The 12,613-nt window shown below is 26.4% G+C and overlaps 1 long non-coding RNA gene across 1 annotated transcript; it reads left to right on the top strand.

Moving 5' to 3' along the window:
* The first annotated feature begins 2,540 nt into the window (after positions 1-2,540).
* Positions 2,541-3,099, top strand: LOC113785181 (uncharacterized). The gene is made up of 2 exons (XR_003471334.2): positions 2,541-2,833; positions 2,926-3,099. It is a non-coding gene; the product is annotated as an uncharacterized lncRNA (long non-coding RNA).
* The last annotated feature ends 9,514 nt before the right edge of the window (positions 3,100-12,613 follow it).

Consider the following 12,613-nt stretch of genomic DNA (forward strand, 5'->3'; position numbering starts at 1 on the left):
TTTTCGAAAATCATTTACGAAATCGATTGCCCAATCGATTGGGCCTAAGTTAGGGACTCCTCCATATTCGACCAAATTGATTTGGAAATCGATTGGCCCTTAAGTCAGGGGCTCAGCTATCCTGTCAATCGATTGCCCAATCGATTGAATCAAGCCAGAGTTCAAAATTTCACTAAAAACCTTCAGGAAATCGATTTGGAAATCGATTGGTATTAAGTCAGGGGCTCCGTTATCCTGTCAATCGATTGCCAAATCGATTGATTCAGCCCAGGATTCTATTTTCATTAAAAATCTTCACCCCAATCGATTGCCCAATCGATTGGCTCAGTGAACATCCTCAGTTTGAGTTAGATGATTGATTTCTCATTGACTTATCCATGTCTTGTTTTATTATGTGTTAATTAGGAGATCGAGAACTGCATTTTACCTTCATTTTAATTGGCAATGTATTGTATGAACTTTTCGCATATTGAAAATCCTGTTAAGGTGCATGCTTAGTTGAAAAGTTGTTTTGAGCATTCAAAAACTTAATTGCTATGTGTTAACTGTTATTTTCTGGTTGGTGACCCTTTACAACTATTGTGGAAATCTGGGCTTTGCCCTCAGATGAGAGTCAGGACGGCCCTACCGGTTCGTACCCTACGGACAGGAATGGAGATGGGAACGCTTGACTGCAGTTACGTAGGAGGATCTCACGGGGCGCGTGGTGATTACTCAGGGTGTTTAGCTTTTTGGTAGGATGATCAGATTAGGATGTTGTATAGGGACTAGGGGTCGTTCTTTTTGGTTTGGAGTATTTTTAGTTTGGAAAACTGTACTTATACAATTATTATCAGTTTGACATCATCTTTGAATGGGTCCTATGTACCATTCGATGTTGTGTAAATGTTTTGGATTTATAATTGGAGAAACTTTTCCGCTGCTTGTAAATTATAATGACTCAATTATTTATCCAAAGACATTTCTTTATTTATTCCTCTGTTTTAGTTTAATTACTTTTAAAAAAAATATATATACCCTCGCTATGAAAAACGGGGTGTTACACTAGGGATGTATAGTATGTTGTGATGTATCTTTTAGATGATGAAATAAATAATTATAATTAGAATGATTGTGTTTAAATATTATTTATCTATAAGGTATCAGTTCAATGGCAAATATTTAGGGTTTAACTCTATAATTTTAAAAGATCAAGTCAAAACTCCACTTAAAACCGTTGTTAAATTATTATTAATATCATATAATAATTAAAAAATTAGAATATATTTGAGAGCAATAGGTATGTATCGTGTATGAGAGCAATACGTAATTTTATGGAATATATCATATTATATTGGTGATTGAATTCAAAAATAAATTAAACTTAATTTGAGTAATATTAAATATATTATTTTAAAATAAAATTATAAATTAATAAAAGAGATGAAGGAGATGTTGATGGATAAAATCAAAATTGATATCTGTAGTTTGTTGAAATATTTTTGCTATATAAAATTAAAAAGAAAAATTTAAAAACTAATTAAAATATAAAATCTATAAAAATTTAAGTTATATTGAAAATTTATTTTAAAATAAAATTTGGAAATTAATGAAGAATTTAAATGTTATCTTTGTTGGATTTTTTTAATACATAATTAATATTAAATTTAAATGCTCAACTAGTTTTAAGAATTTGATTTTATACCCTCAAAAAATATAGTTCAAAAATTTTTGGAGTAAATATTCCTAACTTTAACTAAAAGTGATTTCCTCATACCGCATTAAAAAAATATTAAATGCTTTTCAGTTTTTAAGAATATGAATTAATTTAGTTTTATTATATACACTCCATCCATTTATGAATGACGGTCGCTTTATAAAAAATATCTAAATTTGAAATTGATTTTCATTTTATGATATTAAAAATTATTATATTTATTACTTATTTTTTACTTTTTTTAAAATATGTAGAATAATTACTGGTCAAGTTTTACAAATGTTGAATTAATGGAGTCTCATTCCCCTAAAAACTAAAAAATTAATATAAAAAAATGTACAAAAAGTTAATATAAAAAAATGTTTAAAAAACCTTTTGTTGTAGTACTGATAAACGGATACAATACATTCAATATCTTTATTTAATATTCACATATATGTCACTTAGATGTTAGTTTATATGTAAGAGTTTGATATTAAAAATTTAAGGTTAAAATTTCGTATAAAATCACTGTAAAATAGTTATTAATGTAACAATTAATAATAATAGTAATAATAATAATAACAATAATAATAATAATAATAATAATAATAAATAATAATAAAAGTTTTCCATTGTCCCATTTTTTTTAAAGAAATACTCACAATTTATAATTTCAGAACATATTAAAGATGTCTTAATTATATTTTTAAATATTATTATATTTCTTAATATATTGATCGTAAAGAAATTTTTCAATAAATTAATAATTTCTTAAAATATATAATTTTTCTCATTAACAACTTCATTTAATAATTTTGTTGGCTATAAATAAAGGTCTTGTGCAAAACCTTTCTCTAAGGGAGTGCAAAATCTCAAACATCACAAAGTTGATAATTTTAATAAAGTTTGAGAAAGAATAATGGCATTGAGCAGAGTGAAAAGGGGTGTTGTGGTGATGCTAATGGTTATGCTGATTATAACCAAAGTTTGTGATGCAACTCAATCTCAAGAAATTGAGCCAAATGATTCGAGCTTTACTTGTCATGCTAAGTGTCTCAAAACATGTTTTGGTTTGAAGAAAAAATTAGGGGATTATATATTATGCGTGAAAGCTTGTGATAAACATTGCGGTGGTGTTTCTTACCATCCATAGTGGTATTCATATTTTTACTTTCTTTTTCTATTTTTTAATGTAATTCATTTTAATAAATCTAAATATTTATATTGTATTTCTTTTTTCTTTGTAGGTGCTTGTGGAGTGCAACATACATAGTGATTCAAGCTCATAGACATGCAACAATAATAATAATAATAAACATTTAATTTGTATGTTATGTGAGACTCTCCATAAGAAAATAATTTCACAACATCAATGAATGATGGTTTATGTCATACTACAATATATGAATTTCAATTTATTATATCGATTGGCTATATCCATCTATCTCTCTTAATATTCTTTTTTTTTATCCTTTCTTGTTTTTGTTTTCGATGTGATCGATTCACATAATATGGTAGCATCCATAAAGTCCAAGTTAACCAAAACAATAATTAATAAATAAAATAAATATTAATTAGAGGCTTAAAAAATATTTGTTACACTAAAATAAAATCTATTTATTTTTATCTCAACCTAAATTATTTTATTGTAAGAAAGCTTTGAAGATGTGATTTAAGATTTTTTTTTATGGGTGGTTTAGGGTTATTTTATTTTATCTAAAGCAACTCTTCAAAGTTATTTTATTATCTCCTTTATTTAAATAAGTAGTTTTCATACAAATTTTTTTTTCTCCATCTTTTATTTATGATTTCGTCGTCTTAGTGTGATGTAGGTTTGTTTGTCATCATGGTAAGAAGTTTTTTGTTTTTTCATATTGGTGTAGTATTTACATAGACAAATGACTCAATTTTTCTGTACATATTTTGAGGGGCTACCACCAAATTCAACACACTCTGAGTCTAATAAATAATTTATCAACACATGATTGAATTGATCAAGTCAGATACCGCCTATAGTCGATATGAGTGAACAACAACAAATAATTTTTCTCAAAAATGAATAACATTAAAGACTGAGGATATCACATTATTATTGACCATTGACTGGTTCAAGACATTAGTTTTGTTGTTAGGATTAAGATTTTGGTTTAAGTTATTTTTCGTTGATTTTTAGAATTTTTATGTGTATCATTAACAAAAAAAATTTGTCATTAAATCTAATTGTACTATTTTTTATTTTAATATGAATGAAATTTATTTTTCTGTAAAAAAATAGAGTTATTTTATTATATATCATATTTGTCTTTTACATTTTTTTATGTAGATCAATTAACTTTTATAAGATAATAAATTAATAGATTATCACAGTAAAGTTATTTACACAAACAACTAATAATAATTCACCGTGACAACAAATAATTAAATAATAGAATGATCGAGTAAATTAGTAGTTTCTTTGCAACAAGAGGAAAATATAAAGTCTGTTAAAGTTGTTGTGACAAGAGGGTGTTCAAGGATGAAGATGTTGGATGCAGTTGTTTGTGTGGGAGGAAAAATTAGTGGCCCAATGTAGAATTTTATTGGCTAACGTTCATTTGCAGGTTAATGTAATAGATAAGTGGTCGTGATATAATATGCAAGGAGGATTTTATTCGGTAAAGGAGACATATTTTATGTTGTGGGAGGAGTTTGTTGTCATGTCACCGCACCTCCATTTCAAGACCTTGTGTGACATTCTTTTGTCCATTCAAAAGTATCATTATTTGTGTGGAGGTTGTTTCGAAATAGGTTGCATACAAAGGATAACTTGTTCCGTCGAATAATAATTTTTTTTGAAGATCAACAATGTGTAACAGGTTGCAGAGAAGTTGAAACAACCCGTCATTTGTTCTTTGTGTGTCCTCTTTTTGGATCAGTGTGGTATGATATTTTGAATTGGTTTGAATTATCGGGTGTGTTTTCTATGAATACAATCAATCCCGCTAACCAATTTGATGACATTTTTTTTATTTCATTGTGTAATGCGTGAAAGAATTAATTTAGTTTGATTTGCAGTAATGTGAACGATTTAAAAAAAAAATTGTTTACATATTGTGAATTTTTTTTTATATATTTTAATTGATTTTATTTATTTAAAATCTCACTGCTTCAATCATCTTCGCCAGAGTTTCACATTTTAATTGTCACTTTTCGTCATTCTTAAACTATGTCTTTCTCTAATTAGTTACACTCATTTTTTAAATTTGTTTTTTGCTTAATTTTTCATGTGCATAAAATAAAATGTAGTTACTTCAACTAATTAATTTTTCTACAATTCCTTTTTGCATTTGGTTATAATATTTCAATTGTTTGTTTGTTAATTTTTCAACAATTCTCTTTCTTTTTAAAAATGAATTGCTTATGAAATATACACAAAAGTCAATGTCACCAATATTGAGGATAATCTAAAGATCCACTTCGATATTGAATCGATCAATTAAAGTATAAAATCTATAAAAGTTTGAGGTACGTCATCAATATTGAGGATAATATTATCATTATGATGTACTTTTCCTTCTATTCCTATATTTCCTCCCGCTTTTACGGTTTAAATTTCTTAAACACTAATTTTGTTACCATTTCCCAATGCCTTATTCTTATTATTAGAAATTTTAAATGATAAAATATTTTTAAAAAATTAAACATAAAATTTTAGAATTTTTTAACTTAAAATAAATTAAATATGAGTTTTTTAAATGTCATAAATTCAAAATAAAAATTACAAAAATATGAATCTAAAAATCAAATTTAAAACTTATGTTTAATGATGCGACTTTTACAATGTTGTAAACATAATTTCAAAAAAATAATTTAAAAATATATGTCAACATTTTAACGACTAAAACTGCTTGAATAATAATTTTATAGAAATTAAATAATGTTAATATTTTTTATAATGACTAAAAACAAAATATTAAAATTTTATAAAGAGTAGAAACTTATTTAACATATATATACATTATCTCTCCCTCATAACATATTATTATATATATTCAATATTTCTCTACTATACACTATTAAATTTTATCCGTCGAGGATTCAATAAGAAAGTGGAACAAATAACATTAAGGCTAAATTACATTCGTGGTCCTTTAACTTAATTTCAGGTAACGTTTTAGTCCTTTATCTTTTTTTTTTCCGACTTGGTCCTTTATTTTAATTTTAAGTAACAATTTGATATTTTATGTTTTAAAATTTCAACAATGATATCATTTTTTATACAAAAATTCAAAAAATAATTCAATCAAAACTCATAAAATTAATTATATTCTTCAATATAATACAAATTTCATCAAATTCGTAATGCAAATCTTCAAATAAACTCATATTTTCATACTTTATTTGATATTTTTAGGAATAAATGACTAAATCGAGAAAAAAAAAAAAAGATAAAGGACTAAAATGTTACCTGAAATTAAGTTAAAGGACTACAAATGTAATTTAACCTAACATTAACAACCAAACTAAACACACCAAGCAACAATAATAACGACCAAAAACAAATCTAGAACTTATGAGTTGAGCAAACAAACAATCAATCAATTAAAATAACAAGATAAAAAGAGTAGAAAAACAAAAACACCAAAATTATTTACACTGTTCTGTCCAAATTGACCTATGTATAGGAGAGACAGCAACTCATCAACCCACTATGAGTAAGTCTTTGCAAGAGATAAAAAAGAATTACAAGAAATTAGTCTTCAATGTTCAACATGAACAAACCTTAAGCTCAACCATTTTTCCTTTCTCTCAACCCTCAATAAATTTTTTCTCACCCAATATTTTTTCAATAAAAATTTTCTCACCCAATATGTTTATAATGTGTTTCTCAACCCTAGCCACTCACCCAAAATCACTGAACCTTTAGCCCTTGTCAGGACCTTCCATGGGTCTGTGCAGACAAACCAGCCACATAAGCTTTGATTTTATTTTTGTAAAAGTACTATAAGACCCCAAAAAATACAATAAAGAGATAAAAGTTCACCATGCATAATAGGATAAAAAAAACCCCCCATAATTCATAAACAGGACCACATTTTAGGCAAAAAAAATAAGGTTAAGATTTTTTGTCAAAAAAAAGAGGAAAATTAGAATCCGATTTTCAATGTTATTTACAGGTTTTATTTATTTATGTTATTTACAATTTAAATAAAAGTTGTTCTTTCAAGTTTTTAATTCTTGTTTTTTTGTTAGGGATCCAAAATTTAAAATTAGAACAAAATCTCTAAAATATTTGAGACAACTCTTACTCTTGTGTTTCCCTAAAATTTCTATGTTTTGGTGATTTCAGAAAATGAAATAGAAAGTTGTTCAATTTACCTATGTAATTTTAATTACTATCACTAGAGTTTACTATAATTCGAATTATGCCCATACAACAACTTAGAATTACGAAAAACAACAAGATAATTTGTTAGTCATTATCCTTACTTTAATCCGAATTATACAAGCCAACTTGTCCCAAGACACAAATTTTAACCCTGATATGAATTACCCTGACCATAATTTGAATTATGTTGTCCAAAAATAAAAAATAAAACACTTATTTCAAAGTACATTCTCAACAATACTCGTTATTTATAAATCCTAATAAGTCTTTATAAACCCTAATTAGCAATCCTTTATGGTGTCAAGAAAAAAAAAATCAATATATTATGACTTAGTGCATTAATGAAGGTATTTGAAAAATACAAAAACCATAATGCATGAATTCGATAAATTAATGTGCAGTTCAATTACTACGCAATCGTGTGTTTATGAATGCAAATTTCCAATGTACCACAAAGCCACCTAGGTACTTACCAAACTATCCACTTAAATACAATATATTCTAATGTATCATAAATTAAACTGCACACAAATATGAACTTTAATTGTTTAAGGGACTTCTTAATACGATGTGGCAGTCCATAATTAAGGACATCAATAAAAATGGTGATTTCATATTCAACGAACAAAATTAATGCATACTTTAATGTCCTTTTATGATAAATACTTATAATGTCTGAAATTAGCATTGAAAATAGTAAAATGCAACATAAAAATAATAAATAATAGAAACACAAATCCGAATTATAAGGTGAGTGGTGTTACTCTTTATAAATTATTATTGAATTTTATTTCTTATCAATGTAAGATTTGAATTTTTTCTAATACATTATTTAACGTTCATCAGTGTTGGGTTTGGTGTGTGTATATAAATGGTAGGTGACCCAGTCGAATAGTCTCTAATATCATCTTAGGTTTTGAATTAGGTCTAACTCATCTTTACAAAATCGACTTGTAAAATGAGATGTGTCACTTTTTGTAAACTATTATTAAGATTTATCTCTTATCAACGTGAAACTTCATTTTTTTTCCAATATCATAACTAAGAAGAAAACAAACGACAGAGCACAAGATTTATGAGACATGTTTATCCCTTAGATGTGATATAGACAATACCTATATTTGTATTTTCATTATATTTATTTCAATCCCATCAATATTTAATGTCTATATAGTACTAATACTTTAGATTGACGACATGTCTGGTGTTTGACACATCTTGGTATTCAATATCAACACAATATATATTAATACATGTGGTCATACTCAATCACTATAAATAATCAAATGAAATAAAGAGTCTCGATAAAAACTCATTCCTAAAACTAACATCATATAATTCAACTGCGACATCGTAGAATAGGCCAAAAAAGATTTTAATATCTTCAAATTATTATCAATATTTACGGGTGAATGTCGTTTATAGAGTTTATATCAATTCTTCATAGTTCAATAAATGATATTGTCCGGTCATTCATATAATATATCGAGAATGGTTAATAGTGGTTTTGAAGGCTTGTGTCGAGTATCTTCCATTTACATGTTTTCACGACTCTATTGATTCGTTGATTATTATTTATTTTTCTTGTGTATCTATCTAGGCACTATGCATTGGATTAAGGTTTCATCAAGAACTAGTTGTTTTGTATGTTTTAGTTACTATTAAAGGACCAAAGTGTGTAAGTTTGATCCGTAAAGATTATTATGATATAATACTTCAAAAGATTATTCACATAATTAGATGAAAAACTCTTGTCTAGCATCAACAATGAACTCATTATAACATTTAGCATCAAACTAAAAACCCCATTGTTGTGATATCAGATTTATTGGTGTATATTTATAAAATAAAAAAAGTGATCATAGTCCAAAGCATAAATAATTTATCCAACAATTAATAATAAAAATAAGTATATTCTAATACCAATATATATACATCATTTAAATAATCTTCTAATCTGTTTATAAATAAATGAGCAAAAATGTGAAATACTTATCAGTTTATAAATGACAATTATCATTGTTCCATAAAGTGACATATTTAAAAACCTTGGTTTAAAAATTATAGTATAAAGTGTTGGTGTATCAAGTCTGAAGAAAAGTTTTCATATTAGATGGATGAGTAAATAATCTTATAACTTGTTAAATATGTGTTAGTTCATAAATGACAATCATCGCTGTTCCATAAAAGTGACACATTTAAAAAAATTAGTTCAAAATATTTGTATGTCAAGTATAAAAAAAAGTCTTACATGAAATTCAAAATGTGGTATTTAATTCACTTGTGTGATTGCTCTTAAATTAGTGTAAAGTCTTTCAAGCTTCCCTTACAATACAATAGCGCTATCAGAGCTGATGTTTCAGATCCACAAACATTGTTGTAGACAAAAAGTCTTTCGCTTGAAAAAGATCATTCACATTTAAGGAGATTGTTATGAGACAAGTTAAAAAAGTCTTGAATTGAATGGTAGTGTGGACGTTAAGCAACGCAAGTGAAATACTATATATATTTAATGCCTAAAGATTTTAGGTAAAAATATATTATTCAACCCAATTATATGATTGTTATTTTAATTAACTTAATATGATAATCCACCAGAGTTTCCCCTCACTTCTCCTCACGCCTCCAACACTTAAAATCCCCACCATCCATCTTTATTAAGTTGTTAAGTTGTTGATCATCTAGAACTATGGTCGTGTATAACCATTGTGCAAATTAAAAGTGGAAAATTCATAGTAATCGTGTTAAATTTTAAAGTCAAAATGAAAAGATAAAATGAGTTTTTCCATAAAAGAATTACCAATTGATTGATTGGCCGGCATTTGAATGTCAAATTGCAGTACTCAAGGAGCCAGTTTTGAACTTTTAATAGACTTCTCAACAAGCATTTGTGAGTTGAACCTCAACAGTCTAACTCAAATAATTTTTCATGCAGTTCATAATGCACTTTTAAAACTAGACCCTTGTGCTTTTGCAAACAATTGTTGATGAGATGTTACTAGTGTTGATATCTTGCAACAAGAATATATGGGTGTTTCAATGGTTGAAGAGATTTGTTTAAATTTTGTTGTTGAAAGAGAGATTGTTATTACTGATGATGTTATTCATCAAGTTTTTGGTAGTATATCTTGTCTTATTCAGCTAGCAATATTTAGTTAGTGGATGATGCAGAGGAAATACAGGGAAAAGATCAACATGCAAATGAGTATCTTGATATCGTGTATTGTTGGTTTTTGGAGTAATGCAATGTTAGAGGAGAACATTATTCAAAATTATCAAACTGATTTGGAAGCAAACTTACATTTAAGGGCTATGGTGACAAGTATGACATATTCAAGTGTTATTGTCGTTGGAGATATTATGACATTTTTTTGAAAGATAGAGATGTTAACGAAACAAATATTGGGAGATATAGTGGTGAGAAAGAAAATGCGACAACTATTAGATATTTGTAGAATTGTTCTACTACTGATAAATAGCGTTTTACTAAGGTGATGTTCAGGACAAAGAAAAAGAATATGTAGTAGAAAACTAAATTATATAATACTCGTCTAAGGGTTAGAAAATCTACTTATTTTGAAGAACATTTTTTGTATTTTTTCTTTTCATGAATTAGATTTATGTTCTCTAGTTTTTTGTTTCTTTTTTTTTCTTAATAAATTTTTAGTTTATCTAAAAAAATCAAGAGTAGTAAACATACTACTAATTAGAGTGTGCAACTTCTAAATAATTAAAAAAGAGTGTGCAATTGAAAAAATAAAAATAAAATTACATTAAGAAACTAAAAAAACTAAAAGTGACAGTTTTTTAGAATATATTCTTTTTGCAAACACGAAAGTCATTGTGAGAGAGAATAAATACTCTATTTCTTAATATTTCTAATAATCAACACAATTAATAGTTCTAGTAAAAAAAACCATTTAATAATTAATGACTATAAATAAATATCTTTTGCAAAACCATTTTCAGTGAGTATCATGCAAAATTAATCTGTAAGTTTGATAGAGATTGAGAAAAATATAAACATTGAAGAAAAATGTTGTGATAATGTTAATGATGATGATAATGCTAGTTATATCTCAAGTATGTGACACCACTGAATCTCATCGTGCGAAGTGCCTCGTATCATGTATTGGTTTTGATGGATGCTTGAAAATTTGTTTTGAGCATTATGTTGATTTTGTTTTTCCTAATCTAAAGCTTATCATTGATGATGATGTAAGAGGAGTTAATAATATCTCTCGTTTGGTTTCATAGTTTAATTAAATATTTATACTATATATTTTCCTTTATAAGTGTTGGCAGAGTGCATGCATACATTATTGATTCAAGGTTGGAGAGGCTTGCAACAAAATTAATTTGTATATTATGTAAAGACTCTGCATATATGAAGTAAATTCAAAATATTTTAGCTTATAATGATGTGTATTTGCTATTTTTCTATAATTCATTTCTTTTATAAACATTTTTTGTGTGGCCCCAAACCCCAAAACACATCCAATCCTCTATGCATACATATTAGAGGATTGACCCCTTTTTTCTCTAGAGAAATTTCTTTGATATAACTTTTACACCTTCTATAAGGTCCCATATAATGGGTCTTAATTGTTTGTAAACATCAAATCATTACATTAAAATACAAGAATCATTTGTACTTAATGTTTTCACAATAATTTTTTTCAGTCTTCAAATTCCAAAACTATATATTGAAAATGGTCCTTAATTATAATGGAAATGAAAAATAAATTGCGTTATTAAAAAAACATATTATGTAGTTTATGAAAGTATCAATGTAAGTTTTCAAATACATCTATTTTCTTGTTTACATTTACAAAAATCCTATACATTACTCTTAAAACAATTTTAATCTAATCTAATATATGTCTAATTGTTGACATCCTTCATGTGTGTGTAGACTTACTTAAAAAAGAGCCCCTCGCTTCTTCTTCATCAATTGTGTGTGTGGGGTGTTATGGTTTTTTTTTTTCTTTCTAGAATTACTCTTCCAAGTATTTTTGTTATCTCTTTTTTTTTTTAAATAAGTGATTTATACTAGAATTTTGTTTTCTTTCCGATTTTATCTATAATTTCAGCATATGAACGATTTTATTATTCACCATTTTGGTGTGACGTTGCATGTTTTCATATACGGTATGATAATATCTTATGAGTAGTACTATTTAATGTGTGGTTTACACCATAAATTATAATTAGCACATTATAAAGATAAGAAAGCAAAAATACTAAACTCAAAATATATATATATTTTATAATATTTTATCATAAAAAACTTCCCACATGGTCAATAACAAACAAATTAATAAATTTAGATTGAGATTCTATAATCTTTATATTATCTTGATATAAATCATTTTTTAAACTTCAATATATATAGTTCATCAAATTATTGAAGATATGCCAGATATTTGACACATGTTGATGTTTGATATCATTTTATTTTTTCAAATTATTATTAATATTGACTAATCAATATCGTTTATGGAATTTATATCAGTTCTTCATAGTTCAATGAAGAATATTATTTGGTCATTAATATAGTAGCAGTG

Source organism: Cicer arietinum, chromosome 1, assembly GCF_000331145.2.
Source record: "Cicer arietinum cultivar CDC Frontier isolate Library 1 chromosome 1, Cicar.CDCFrontier_v2.0, whole genome shotgun sequence".
Classification (NCBI taxonomy): Eukaryota; Viridiplantae; Streptophyta; class Magnoliopsida; order Fabales; family Fabaceae; genus Cicer; species Cicer arietinum.